We start from the raw sequence: 13,674 nt of genomic DNA, 5'->3' as shown, positions 1-13,674 counted from the left end.
TCGTACTTTTGGGATAGAATGAAGAAGTTAATAATCTGGTAGCGGTTATCACAGAGTACTCACCTCTGAGTTTTACATAATAAAAATCGTGGTAAAGCAAAAATTGCGAATATCCAACTTCAGACGCGCTATATTTCACAGCTCACAATATTACGACCCAAAAATTTTGAATTCTTGCTTATTGGTAATAAGTGCTCCTGTATGTACTCAGACATTTTTTCGTCCTCTCTTTTCAGTCAACGAACTAATAAGTGGATGCACTCAAAACATTTGCTTCAGCGCCTATATCTGAAACTTGGAAAGTATTTTTTTGTTGCTCTAGTATTAAGCTATACTTATATTAAGCTATCCTGATTCTATATTATCTTGGTCTTTACAAGCTAAACAGTCGTATGCGATTGATGAATATACATAACAAGCGCGCTCTAATAGCGGTCGACTCACAAGCGTTACTGAATTTAATTGCATACTTTTATTTGATAAGCGCTTAGAACTCCCACTTAGCTGGTAGAGATTTGCGTATCGAAGAATGTTGTTGAGAATTGAGTTTCTCTTAATATAAAAAAATTGCAGTGAAATTTAAATAATTTTTTTAACACACTACATTTGATATTTCCAAGAAATTATGTAAGTGTAAGTAAGAAAAATACTTTCACATCAAGCGTTTTCCATTACCGCCTGCTGCTAATGACCAAACCCATTAATTTTGACCTCCAACCAACAAACACTTAACAGCTGAGTACACACAGAGTCGCTTAGGTGCAACACTCTTCCCATCTCTATCTCTCTTTCACACACTCTCACTCTCACTATGCTTCTCTGCCTCATAAACTTTCACAACACTAGTTGGCAACGCCGCACGAGCAGCAGCCAGGCGCAGTTGTTCTAACAAAAATTAATAAATTAACTTCCTGGACGCATAAATCATTCGCCCGTTTTGCGACTGTCAAAAATGCCTAACCCACCACCAACTGTAATAACAGTAATACTAACTAAATGACAACAACATCAGCGCATACGTAGCGGCCTACCCGCTGCTTTGCCACAAATAGCAACAACATTATCACAAGTAAAAGTATGACTGTAACTAACGGAAATCGCTACGCTCTGGAACCGCTGCGGGTAGGCCTGCAGCTTGCCACGAATACATATGTGCGCTTACCACAAAATGTGAAGAATTTCCCAAGCTTTGCCGCCGACTGACAAAGTGCCTGCCACTGGATACTGTTACACACATACGTAAGAAGTACATATTTATATCGCACTTTCATAGCAGCACGACAGGAGTTTAGTCCTCACGTCTAGCTCTCTCTGTGCCGGTCTGCACCTCCTGCCTTCCTGTGTATTGCAGCTTTTCCGGTTTGCTCGCTTCGTGCGTCTGCCAGCGTTCTTAATACGCTCATAATTTTTACTTTACATAATTTAATGCCCACTACCTGATTCCAGACAGAGTGACACACACGCTCAGCGCTTAAGAGGCGGATGGAGTGAAAAATAATAACTTTTCCTGGTTTTTTTTTTGTCAAAACAAAACAAAAACGGCAACAACTTTCGCACATAAATATCATAGTGCCAGTATTGCCGACTGCTCTAGCTCCCTTTATCACCATTCCGTCGCATCTCTTGCACATTTTATTTCCTATATACATATGTATGTATACCTATTTTTATATATACATACATGTGTGTATATAAACAGCTGTATTTATATCAAGTAGGCTCCTTCATCACTTCCACATCCACTTTCGCCTCTTGTTCTTCATCTCCTCCCTCTCAAATTGCGCCACTTTTATTTACTCCGTTGCCGAGTTTTATGATATGTTATGGTGAATTTATGATATCGTCAACAATATTGCCGGCAGCAGCAGCAGACACACACATGTAACGGCTAAATCAAACGAGTGTACGCGTGCACTCAGATATCAGGCTTAAATTACAATAAAATGTCTCCAGGCGGTGGTCATGGTAACAGGCGATATTTGTAAATACATACATATAGTACTTGCTGTGAGAGAAATGTACTAAAGACCGAAAACAGAACATTTACAACAAGAGCCCAATTTCGTCAACTTAAGTCTTTAAAACACTTAAAACATATTCACACAAACATAGAATTCAAAAAGCTTTTAAATCCAAGAATTTTCAAACGTAAACATAACGTTATTGCTTATTCGGGTTTTATTCAGTCTATCAGACTTTAGCTTTCTGATAGATTTTATTGTCAGACAACGATTTCTCTTCAAATTATATTAAGCTTACTGGTCTCCCAAAGAAATTCAAACGAATTCCGAGTCGTAACCAAAGAATCAGCATTAACACCAACATCAGCCTGGAAATCCAACGCAGAATAACTCTTGCCAATAGGTGCTACTTCGGACTGAGTAGGTTATTGAGAAGCAAGGTCCTCTCTCGAACAAAGACCACACACTATGAGTAACTCGTTCTCCCCGTCCTGTTATGTGGTACAGAGCCGTGGACGCTGACAACATTTGATGAGTCGATGCTACGAGTTTTCGAGTGAAAGGTTTTGAAAGGTTTATGGTCCTATGCGCATTAACAACGGCGCATATCGTAGTTTATGGAACGATGAGTTATGAGAGATTTACGACGACATTGACATAGTTCGGCATTTTAGGAGAGAGCGGCTAAGCTGATAAGGTCATGTCGTCCGAATAGATGAAAACCATGACCATGTGGAGAAGAGATTGGATACACTTGGAATATCCAATTCAAACAGCGAAAAGGAAGACCGTCTGATGCGCTTTTGTTAACTCGGCTATAACCGCGCAACTGGTTAAGCCAATAAATAAAACACCATAGATCCAAAACTCAACACCAGTACTAATACTTTTGATGACATCCTGGTAGTCGGAAAGCATTGTTTTATAAACGATAACGCAAAGCTGTTTTTCGATAACAATCTAATGATTTGGGAACCAATCGTGCTCTCACTTTTCTTAAGCCCAAATGCTCTTTCAATTTCACTGGTCCTCTTGATTTTCCAAAGAAGCCAGTAAGCTCTCTGACTGCTACTCATCGATTCTCAAGCAACAGTTCCTTTATTTTATTGACGTGTTTATCATCAGTTGATGTTGATGACCACCCAGGAGGTGGTTCGGAATTAACGCGCTCTCGACCCTAAAAAGAACTTTTCCATTATTCTGAACGTTTCGGCACCAGAAATTTGATTTCGCACTCAAAATTTTTAAGGATCTGCTTTGTTGAATAACATCACTCATCGTAAAAATCGCCGAACGCACTTTATGTACATATTTCAGAAAGACAAGCAAATACTAAACAATAATGATTATCAAAATAATTTTGGCGCAGATGTCACTGACAGTCATACCAACCTCGAAAAAAATTTGATGAATGAATTTTCGCGTGAAATTCAAATTGAAAAGTCTTACAATTTTTTGCTCACAGTAGTACATTTTCTTTCTCTGTGTATCGTTACTTCAGGCAATAAAAGGTTTGGAGTAGTCATCCATATTCAAGCTTTGCTATTGGATATCCACAGGCAAACATCTTTAATGTAAACATCTATAATTTGAATATCTAATTGTAATATAATAAGTGATGAAGGTACAGATGTTTGAAAGATTCAATACCATCAACAGCTGTGTTATTGCCCGAACTGTTGACTTAATTGTTTTTACTATCCAAATATAAGGTCGTATTCTTGCTATGAATAGTCTTGTTCATGTTTTTTAATGATTTTCTGTTCAAGGTGTTAAGTCAACAAATTCTCAACTCAATTTCAACTAAAAGAATTTCTTGATTTCCCAAAAGACTTGGTACAAAACACTCGTAATAGCCCATCTATTAACTAATCAAATCATTAGGAGAATCATGCACGATTCTATCGTGTATCGCGAGATAAACATTCTAGTTGTCAAGGAATCTAAAATGGATCACGGAATTACTTAACAAAAATGTACTCTTTCTTTGTGCGTATTTTTCTCTCCAAGAAACTGGTAATTTTTCGCAAACGCGAGTATCGGACAACTTTAGGATATAGACGCCATACAAACTGAACGAACCAAATGAATTCCATGTATGGAAAAAATTTAAAGAATCTTCACAAAATTTGTCATGGCATATTTCCAAAGCTCTGGTGCAACCGATGTTAATGATTTTTTTTGTTTTTCTTGAGGCTGTCGCATTCTTAACCAAACTTTTTTGTTTTTTAATTTGACCTAATTAAGTTTTTCCGTTATTTATGGAAAACAACATTGGTAATATTTTTTATGCTCCAGACCTACTTAAACCGCTTATTGATTCCCGAAATTAAGTTTTATATCTCAACAACAATGCAGCTTGAAGTTCGTAGCTATCTCCCCAACCAGTAATAATTTCGCAGAACTCCATTTGGCCCATACATGCTTTAATTGCCTGCTTAAATAACAAATTAAATGATCGTAAATTAAACATTACAAGATTTTTAATGACTTTTTGCCAAACAATATTTGTTACAATATTTAAAATACAGTTAAATGCTCGAAAAGGCCAAAAGGAAAATCAGCAAAATAAAATTGTACGTGCACGCGACAGACATGGGTGAAGTAGAAGGCTGTGACACTGCGCTTGACATTAACGAAATGGAAAAAGACGCTTACGCTTAAAAAATATTGTGAAAATGAAGCTAATGTTGGACAACGATTAAATTTATTACAATTTTTGCGCGATACGTGTTTTGAATAAGCAACTAATTTTAACGAATTTCGGTGATTTCGCTGCATGGACAGTTGGGAGCGAGCGAAAAACAAAAGCAACAAAACAAAAGTAGCCAACGAAGTATCGAACTTTTGACAAAACCGGCCAATGTTCTCAGCACGTTCATAACAATTTTTGGAGTCGACAGCATTTTCTTGTTATTGCTGTTGTTGTGCGTGTGTCATTTTTGGCTAAGCTGTCAATCAAAAGTTACAACCGCAGCGCTTAGTCCATTTATAATTTTCTACACGGCAGTGTGTTTTCAATTTTATATAAGCATTTCTTTATTTAAGTTTCTTTTTTGCTTTTAATGCTTTTTGATACGCTTTGGTTGTGGTCGGGGTTACCCACCCGCGCAGCCAGCAATTCTATAATTTTGAAGTATTTTACGCCATGTCGCGCTGTCACTCTTTGGCTGTAATGAGATTACTCATTAAGTTTCTACTTTTTTGGTTTTTTGCTTAAACATGGACATGAGTGACGGCTACGTGATTTTGGTGACAACAACAACAGTGTATATATGTATTATTATTATTATTGCATATTCTTTATCGGCTTTGTTCATCGATTGGCTTCAATTTGATTGCCGTTGCGGCGTTTCGGCTTGTTGCATATCCGTGTGGTCACTGTTGTGGTAATTTTTATGTGCAATGCAATTGTAATTAAATTTTGTGGTCCAACTTTTTGTTTGCAAATAACTTTTTATACTCCAAACAAGGTAAATTAAGTTACCCACGAGGTGGAGCGACCTGAGTCGATTTTGCTATCCCCATCTTTCTGTCAGTATATACGCGAACAAGCTGCTCAGTTTTGCAGATATCGATTTTAAATTTTGCACATATCCTTCTATTCTCAGGAACCTGTTCATTTGCCGAAACCGTTGATATCGGGCAAATATAGCATATAGCTGTCGTACAAACTGAGCCATCGAAATATATTTATTGTATGGACAACTTTTATGTCTGACGAGGTATCCTCGGGTTATTTCATTTCTCATCATCATTCTCCAAGGCAACGGCGCAATCTCCGAAGACAGTGTCCAGTGCGAACTAATAACAACCATTTCTTTTAAATAATTTCTTTTTTATGATTTTTTGAACCAAAACGCCAGCTGTCAAATAAACTGGCCAATCAAAATTACGTTGTTTACTGTTTTGTGAAATGTATTATAGCTTCGGTGCAACCGAAGTTAAGGTTGTTTTCTCGTTTACTGTACAAATAATGCTTTATAAAACAAACTTTTTATTTATTTTTTTAATATTTATTTACAAAAAAAAAAATATTTATTTTTTAATCTGAAATATTTAGTTTTGGTTTCTCTTTCAGTTTGTTTCATTTTTTCTTGTCGCTTTTTTAAGTTCTCTTTATTGGCAATATTGCTACAATCGCCTTCAACCGGTTTTTAATCAATTCTTAATCATTGCCATTTGTTACGGTTCATTATGTTGTTGTACCAGTTTAGTTTTTTTGTTGTTTTTTGCGCTCCGCATTATTTATTTTATACTGTTTACTAAAAATCCAACACATTTGTGAGGCGTTTGAAAGTGTCTCAGACATACATTTACATATGCTTTTGTCTTAAATGCGCATAAATCGAAAATTAAAAATTCAACAACTGCACACTAAATTGAGTTTGAGGACATAAAAATTGACACAAATTAAGTTTGTCGCGCAATTAACACGATATTTATGTTAGATTTCTTTGAATTGACTTTCATTACTTTTGCTTGCGGAGAATTCCGATGATAGGCTTTTACGGTAAAACAATTTGCTAGCGTCTTACTTTGCTGCAATAAAATTGTAAATTATTTAATATAACTCATTTGCATACTTAATTGGTATTTAACTATTGGGGCGAAAGATAACTTTATAAAATATACATACATATAAACTCTTTATAAATAAATATTTTTACGTGTAAATTTATATGTACGAACATTTTTCTAAGATGCTGTAAAATATAAAATAAAATAAATGATTTTTTCTTGTTTTAGAAAAATATTGACACTCTCTGCTTTATACTTTTCTCCGGCTAGTAGGGTAAGTACGACTTATTCCTCTAAAGTATATTATACATTATATACATATATTTTAAAACACATCACCTTTAAAAATATAATTTTTTAAACAAATAATGAAACTTTCTTTTTCCGAAACGAAAGAATAATTTTTCTAAATAATCTCAGTATAACAATAATTAAAGTCTCGTAAATGTTTTCATTATTTTTGCATTAACTGAAAGTTTTTCACAAATCAAAGCTTGAATGATCCGAGTTAGAAAAAATATCTTTCTTTCTGTTCGATAAGTTCTTTTTGAAGGTAATTTCATAATGCCACTCTCATAGAAACACTCGTCCTTATTAGCAAAAAAAAAAAAAAAATAATAATAAAAAATTAGGACAGTCAGTTTTTCAAACTTCTCTTGAACCGAGTTTTTCGTCATTATTTTCGCATTAACTGAAAGGTTTACTAAGCACAGTTTGCAGATTCTAAGTTACAAAAATATCTTCGATAAGCTCTTGCCATTTCGAAGGTTATTTTATATAATAATCTCATAGAATCGTTCCTATTGACAAAAAAATTGCGACAGTCGAATTTTACAACCTGCTCTTGAAGTGACTTTTTCACCAGCAAAACTCTTCGCCATTGACAATAACGAATAGTAATCACTTGCTATCAGACCCGGAGTGTAACTTAGATACTTTAGAACGTCCGCAACAAACTAATAGAACTTGCATCTTTCAGATGTTAGTGTAGGTCTGAATCCCTGCCAATCCCACCAGACTTCATAAGGTTGTTTTGTTTTAAACTCCTGTGCTACATCGAGCTTGTTTTTGTATTATTCAGTTTTAGTAAAATAGTTCTAAATGAGTTTTTATGAAATGTTGAACTCCTAAGCAATGGAAAGAGTGATTACATGACGTACGAACTTGTTTATTTCCATTATTGTATAGCTGTTTGGAACGATTGACCGAGCAAACCGTGGTGAAACTTTGACATTACCGAAACTGAGTCGACGAAACTCAGATTGCGAGAGATTGGCTTTTACAGTATCAGGACCGTAAACACTATTTACATTTTAAGCCGCCTGCCTTACGCTTTGTGTGAATTATGTCGTATTTTTCCTTTACTGATGTCCATCTTTGACACCTGCTCAAATAATATCGCGAAGCGATTGCATTTAAAAACGCCTGGGTAATACTGCTGTGGAGGATTAACGTCGTCCTCAAACAACTATATATCAGAAAGAGACGACTTTTGGAAGGCAAATAGACTTTCGATAGAGCTTAAAGTGTGTGTAGTATATCAAACACCTTTGCGAACGCCAGTATTTCAGAGTATAAGATAAGGGCGTCAAGTCAAAAATACGTGTTAGATTATTGTTCTGTGTATTTCTTACCTTCTGGTCTAAGTCCAATTTTCACCAATTCAATTCTTTGATTAGATACTACAAAAACTTTACATATAGTTGCAATTTTTTCTATGAACAAAGTTAACAGATGTCTACTCATTTCTCAGCCTTTCTCTTTTATATTTTGTTTTTTATTGGTTCGTTGTTGTTGTATAGGCTCTTTTTATTACACATTAAGCGACCAATAACAGGTCATCCACTTCAGGTTAATAATGTGTGGCGCTAAAATCTCAAAAACGGAAAAACCAACAACACTACGCTAGGAAATATGCGCTAAAAGTGTTAAAAGAAATTAAGAGACAAAAATCCATATCTAATTATGAATAAAATAACACCATTATCGGCGGAAAGAGGGCGTCAGCGGCTGCTGCTGCGACCACGGCAGAAGTGTTAAAACCGTAAAACGGTGGTGAGGCTCAGCCATTTTTTTCTGGGTTTTAAGTGGTTTGGTGCTCGTTTCAAGAGGGAATGTTGAGCGTGTGTGTCGCTTGTACATGTTATGCCCATTTAATGGCTTTTTAATTTTATGCAAATAGTGTTTTCGAGTATTTATACTCTTTTATTTTCTCGTTAACTGTTGGAATTTTTGGTTACATAAGCACGTACATATTACGGGTTTCACAAACCAGATTTGCATCTGTAATTTTTTAAATACTCTCAACTCATATTTTTTATAAATTACCCGTATTTGCTTATATAATTAACTCATGCATCTCTAAGAGAACATATATCTCAACTCTCTAAAACTTGCGTACGCGGAGAATGTTCGACGGATCATTCTGAACAATTTTGCTTAAGAGACTTTGAGTCTAAATCAGATTCGCGCCAGCGATTTTTAAGACGAAGATGAATAATCGGTTGTATCCGTATGAGAGACATACTTGTATGTGATATCCGGCCTAAACGATTCCGTCAAATGAATCAATACCCTTATCTAAATATTAAATTTCATTCAGATATCTCAAAACGATCGAATTTTCATCACTCTCTAAAAATTTCTTCTTAAAAGCGCTGGCTAGAAACCGGGTTTAGACCTATAATTTCTATGGAAAAAATGTTCAAAATGATCCATAGAATCAGCATACGCGATTCTTCCATCCTTTTAGCTCCCTGAGCACTCAAAGTACGAGTATATAGAAATTTACTTCTTGAAATATTAAAATTCCTCTGCCTCTAATCAGTCATTATCTATGGGTTTCATTGTACAGAGTAAAGCCCTTTTTTTTATCCAATTTCGCTTTGTATTTGTCCGCCTTTTTATGGCTTTCTCTTGACCTCTTAGTTGTGACCTTCTTGTATTGCATCTACAATACTACAATCATATGTATGTATACATATATTGTATAATGTCAAAAACTTATCTTCGGTATATGGCTAAAAATGTTTCAACTCGAAAAGTTAATTAGAAATATTTAATATATTAGCAAAGTGTGCATTACAACATTCGGGACTTCAAATATACATATACAAAGTATATTTGACCCAGTATTACCATTTACTTAGTAATAGACCTAATCATCTGAGGACCTCTATACCTAATACCACTTGCTAGGTACAGAGTAAAAGGCAACCGGTGTAAAGCTGACATAAGAAATCGTTATAAATGACAGAGAAATAGATATACGAATATGCGAAGATTTGGATACCCTATACAGACAAGTGATATCTCTTATTCAATTATACCCTGTACAGGGTATATTACGTTTGTCACGGAATGTGTAACACCCAGAAGGAAGCGTCAAAGGCCCGATAAAGTATATACATATATAAATGATCAGCATGTTGAGCTGAATCAATTTAACCATGTGAGTTTGTCCGTCCGTCTGTCTGTATATATGTCCCTCAGTTTTTAAGATATCATTTTGAAAGTTTGCAAACGTCATTTTCTCTTAAAGAAAGTGCTCGTCTGTCGGAACTGTCGATATCGGACCACTACAACATATAGCTGCCATAGAAACTGAACGATTGGAAAAAAGTTCTTGTATGAAAACTTTTGCATTTGACAAGATATATTCACGAAATTTGGTATAGATAATTTTCTATGATAAAAATATAATCTCCGAAGAAATTGTTAAGATCGGCTTACTATAGCATATATCTGCCATACAAACTAAGCGATCGGAATCAAATGCTTGCATCGGAAACTTCCTCATTTGAGATATATCTCCACGAAATTTAGTATGAGTTATTGTTTAGAGAAATAATGTATTATAAGAAGAAATTGTTCAGATCGGCATACTCTAGCATGTAGCTGCCATACAAACCGAACGATCGGAATCAAGTTTTGCATTTGACGCGGTATCTTCACGAAATTTGACATAGATTACTGCTTAAGGTAATAACATAATCTCCGAAAAAATTGTTCAGATAGGATTACTATAGCATATAGCTTCCATACACACTGAACATAAAGTTACTAAAAGAAATGCACCTGTGAAGGGTATATTAGCCACGGTGCAGCCGAATTTAGCGTTTTTTCTTGTTTTCATATACGTATAATAAGATAGCATTCGTCGAATACAAATTCGAAATAAAAAGAAACCAGCATGTCTTCTGTAGTAATCTCAAAGCTTTAGTGTTGGTTTTCTTATAACCGGTTAGTATTTATTTATCTGTGAACATCCATTTTACTGTATTACAATTTCAATCTTTCGAATTTCGGACTTTTATGTAAGCTTTTTCCTACAGAGTATAAAGTAAGGATGTATTGTTCCATTATTTACATGCTTTTTGAATCATGTCTCGGCTCAAGTGGTAACCTCTTATGCAACTGTGATGTTCTAAGATGCTTTGGAATGACAATAGGACGATAAGTAGTAGTTTGGCTAACAGTTTGATCTCGATACATTTTCTTTGGCTTGGCTTAGTTCGAATAAAATGTTCTCTATGTCATCAATGAAGGACTACCAGCAATGCTTGTCAAGTAAATAATATAACTTTCGACTTAAATTTGTGACTTATTTAATATTGCAGCTATGCAACCCATATCACAAATTTCGTATGTGTAGTCCATGGCTCCTACTGTTTACTTAATTACCGCTTCACTTAAACGTATCCCTTCATTTTAATTCTCAGCTAAATTTTATTGCTCTCTACTAAAATAAAAAAGCGAACTTTTATTGCCATGGAATGTCGGGGAAAACACATTAAAATAGAAGTTGGCTGCTCCCGCTGTCTAGCCATAAATCAACATTGGCGCCTCTGGCAAAGCGCCGGCTGAGCAAAGGCCGATTCAAGTAAACATACTCTTAAACGCCAGCGAGAGGAGGCGAGTGTAATGGAAAGCGCGCAGCTAAAGTAAAAGCAGCGTGGCGCGTGTTGTTGTCATTATGACAGTCATTTGCATAGAAGCGCTTCACCAATGCCATCGTTGAGGAGCGATGGGTAAAAGCAGTGGCACCAGCTGTGGTAGCGACGAACAATAGCCGCCTCATCACGAGCACCGCGCTTGACCCACAAATCAAACGGCATTAAAACGTGCTACACTTTATTGCCTCAAATGGCGTTGTGTGGCAACAAAACGTTAAATGACATTGACATTTTATTTATTTGAATTTTGTTTGGTAATCGTAATAAATAAACCGAATAATCTATGTAAATTGAGAAGGCGGGATGAAAATGTAAGCAATTTTTTGGATCAGAGATAATTAGCTGATTACGAAAGTGAATGAAATTTGGTTGTAAAGTATATGGAGTATAAACAGAATATTATTACAAACTTTTATAAAATTTATCATTTTAATAATTCTGTAAAACCTGATACCATATATCAAAAAATTTATAAAAAAGAAAGAGGAAAAGAGAATAAAAATTTAAGGGGAAATAAAATTTAATAGGTAATTACAATCAGTTCTCTAGCCCGAACCGATAGACTGTTGCCAACCACTTCACTTTTTATTCAAATTTACGCCAGGAGCATTAAAAGTTGTTCAATTTTTCTAATCATCGAACATTTTGACTGGTAAATGGCAATTGACACGTGTGATGTTTTGCTCCATTGTCTGAATTGAAGCAGAATTGTCCACATAGACTTTCAAGTTTACATATCCTCACAGGAAAAAGTCTTACACTGTGATATCACACGATCTTGGTGGTCTATCAACCGGACCAAAACGGGAAATTATATGCTCACCGAAGTGTTCTCCCAATAAATTCATTGATTTGTGCGACTTGTAGGAAGTACTCGCCGTCTTGTTGAAACCAAATTTCGCCGAGATCCCGAGCTTCAATTTCAGGCATCAAATATTTAGTTGGTTATCATGGCGCGAAAGCATTCGCCATTGACGGTTACGTTCTTATCGGCATAATTTTTGAAGAAATATGAACCAATGATTCCACCGGTCCACAAACCATACTAAACCGTTGGTTTTTTCTGGATGAAAGTGCAGATCTTGAAACTCGTCAAGTTGTTGCTCTTCGTCCCAAAAGCGGCAATTACGCCAGAAATGGGCTTCATCGCCGAACAAAATTTGACTCAAAATCATCGGATTATCCTGGAACTTTTCAAAAGTCCGTAAAGTAAAACGATGTCGCTTGGGATGGTCGGATGGTGTCAGTTCTTGCACAAGCTGTATTGTATACGCTTTCAATTTAAGAAATCGACGTAAAATCAGTCGTTCCATATGTCAGTGTGAGTTAACTAACTACGGTCCCCGCGTGCACTCTCAGCTTCAACTGCTATATGTTCTTCACTGAGTACTGGACGTGGTCTTTTTGGTCTAATATTATCCAGGTTGAATATAATGCCGAATAATGAATGCTGTGCACCAAGATTGGTGATCGAACTCTTTTTGCAAAACGTGAATGTTCGTAATAGAGTTGAACGGTTTGAAAAAGTTGTTCAAGCGTAAGTCTTTCCATAATGAAATACCCAGCATTTTCATTGTATAGTTGAAAACATTTCAAGTATTTGCTCCTATAAAAGGCGAGGGACACGACGCCTTGGTACTAAACATCAAATTGTCACGGATAATATCGTTTTGTCTACAATAACAAGAATTATGACCATTGGAACTCTTTCTTGATATAAACGCAGTCTTGAGCAACTTTTGAAGAAAAAATTATCATACTGCAAGTATATTATAGTTTTAGAAACATTTTCATAAAAAGTGCATATTACTAAAGTTTGAGCTAAACTGTTTTTAGTATAATTCAACACGCTGGCCGACGACCGCACAACTCACACTACATGTAAAAGTCACTTAAGAACCTGTAAGCACAATGTTGTTCCCACAAAACCAAATCTAATCTGCGTTATCCACTATTCAACTACTCTTCCCGCATCAGTTTAAGCACCAGTTCCACACAATTCTAATCAACAGTCTCATCAAGTGTTAACCTGTATATTATCAATAAAAAATCGTCGCCAAGCAACGCCTATGTCATAAACTGCAGTGTGCGACTTCATCAAAGCCACTTTAGCCACTTCGATAAGTTGTGTTCAAAACGCTTTTCATTACAAATTCTTTGCCATACCAATTTACACCATTTAGTATTAGTTGATGTTGCTGTTGTTGTCGTCATGCACAATTTTTCCAACGGCTACA

General features: G+C 35.6%; 1 long non-coding RNA gene across 1 annotated transcript in view; it reads left to right on the top strand.

Moving 5' to 3' along the window:
* Window positions 1–6,756, top strand: part of LOC108970244 — a 79,689-nt gene extending 72,933 nt beyond the window's left edge. Inside the window, exon 3 of the long non-coding RNA XR_001993465.1 lies at window positions 6,711–6,756. This is a non-coding gene — a long non-coding RNA (uncharacterized LOC108970244). The remainder of the gene's footprint in view (window positions 1–6,710) is intronic.
* The last annotated feature ends 6,918 nt before the right edge of the window (window positions 6,757–13,674 follow it).

The sequence above is a fragment of the Bactrocera latifrons genome, unplaced genomic scaffold (assembly GCF_001853355.1).
Source record: "Bactrocera latifrons isolate USDA-ARS-PBARC rearing strain unplaced genomic scaffold, ASM185335v1 scaffold_291, whole genome shotgun sequence".
NCBI classification, from domain to species: domain Eukaryota; kingdom Metazoa; phylum Arthropoda; class Insecta; order Diptera; family Tephritidae; genus Bactrocera; species Bactrocera latifrons.
This window is presented reverse-complemented; position numbering and strand designations above follow the sequence as displayed.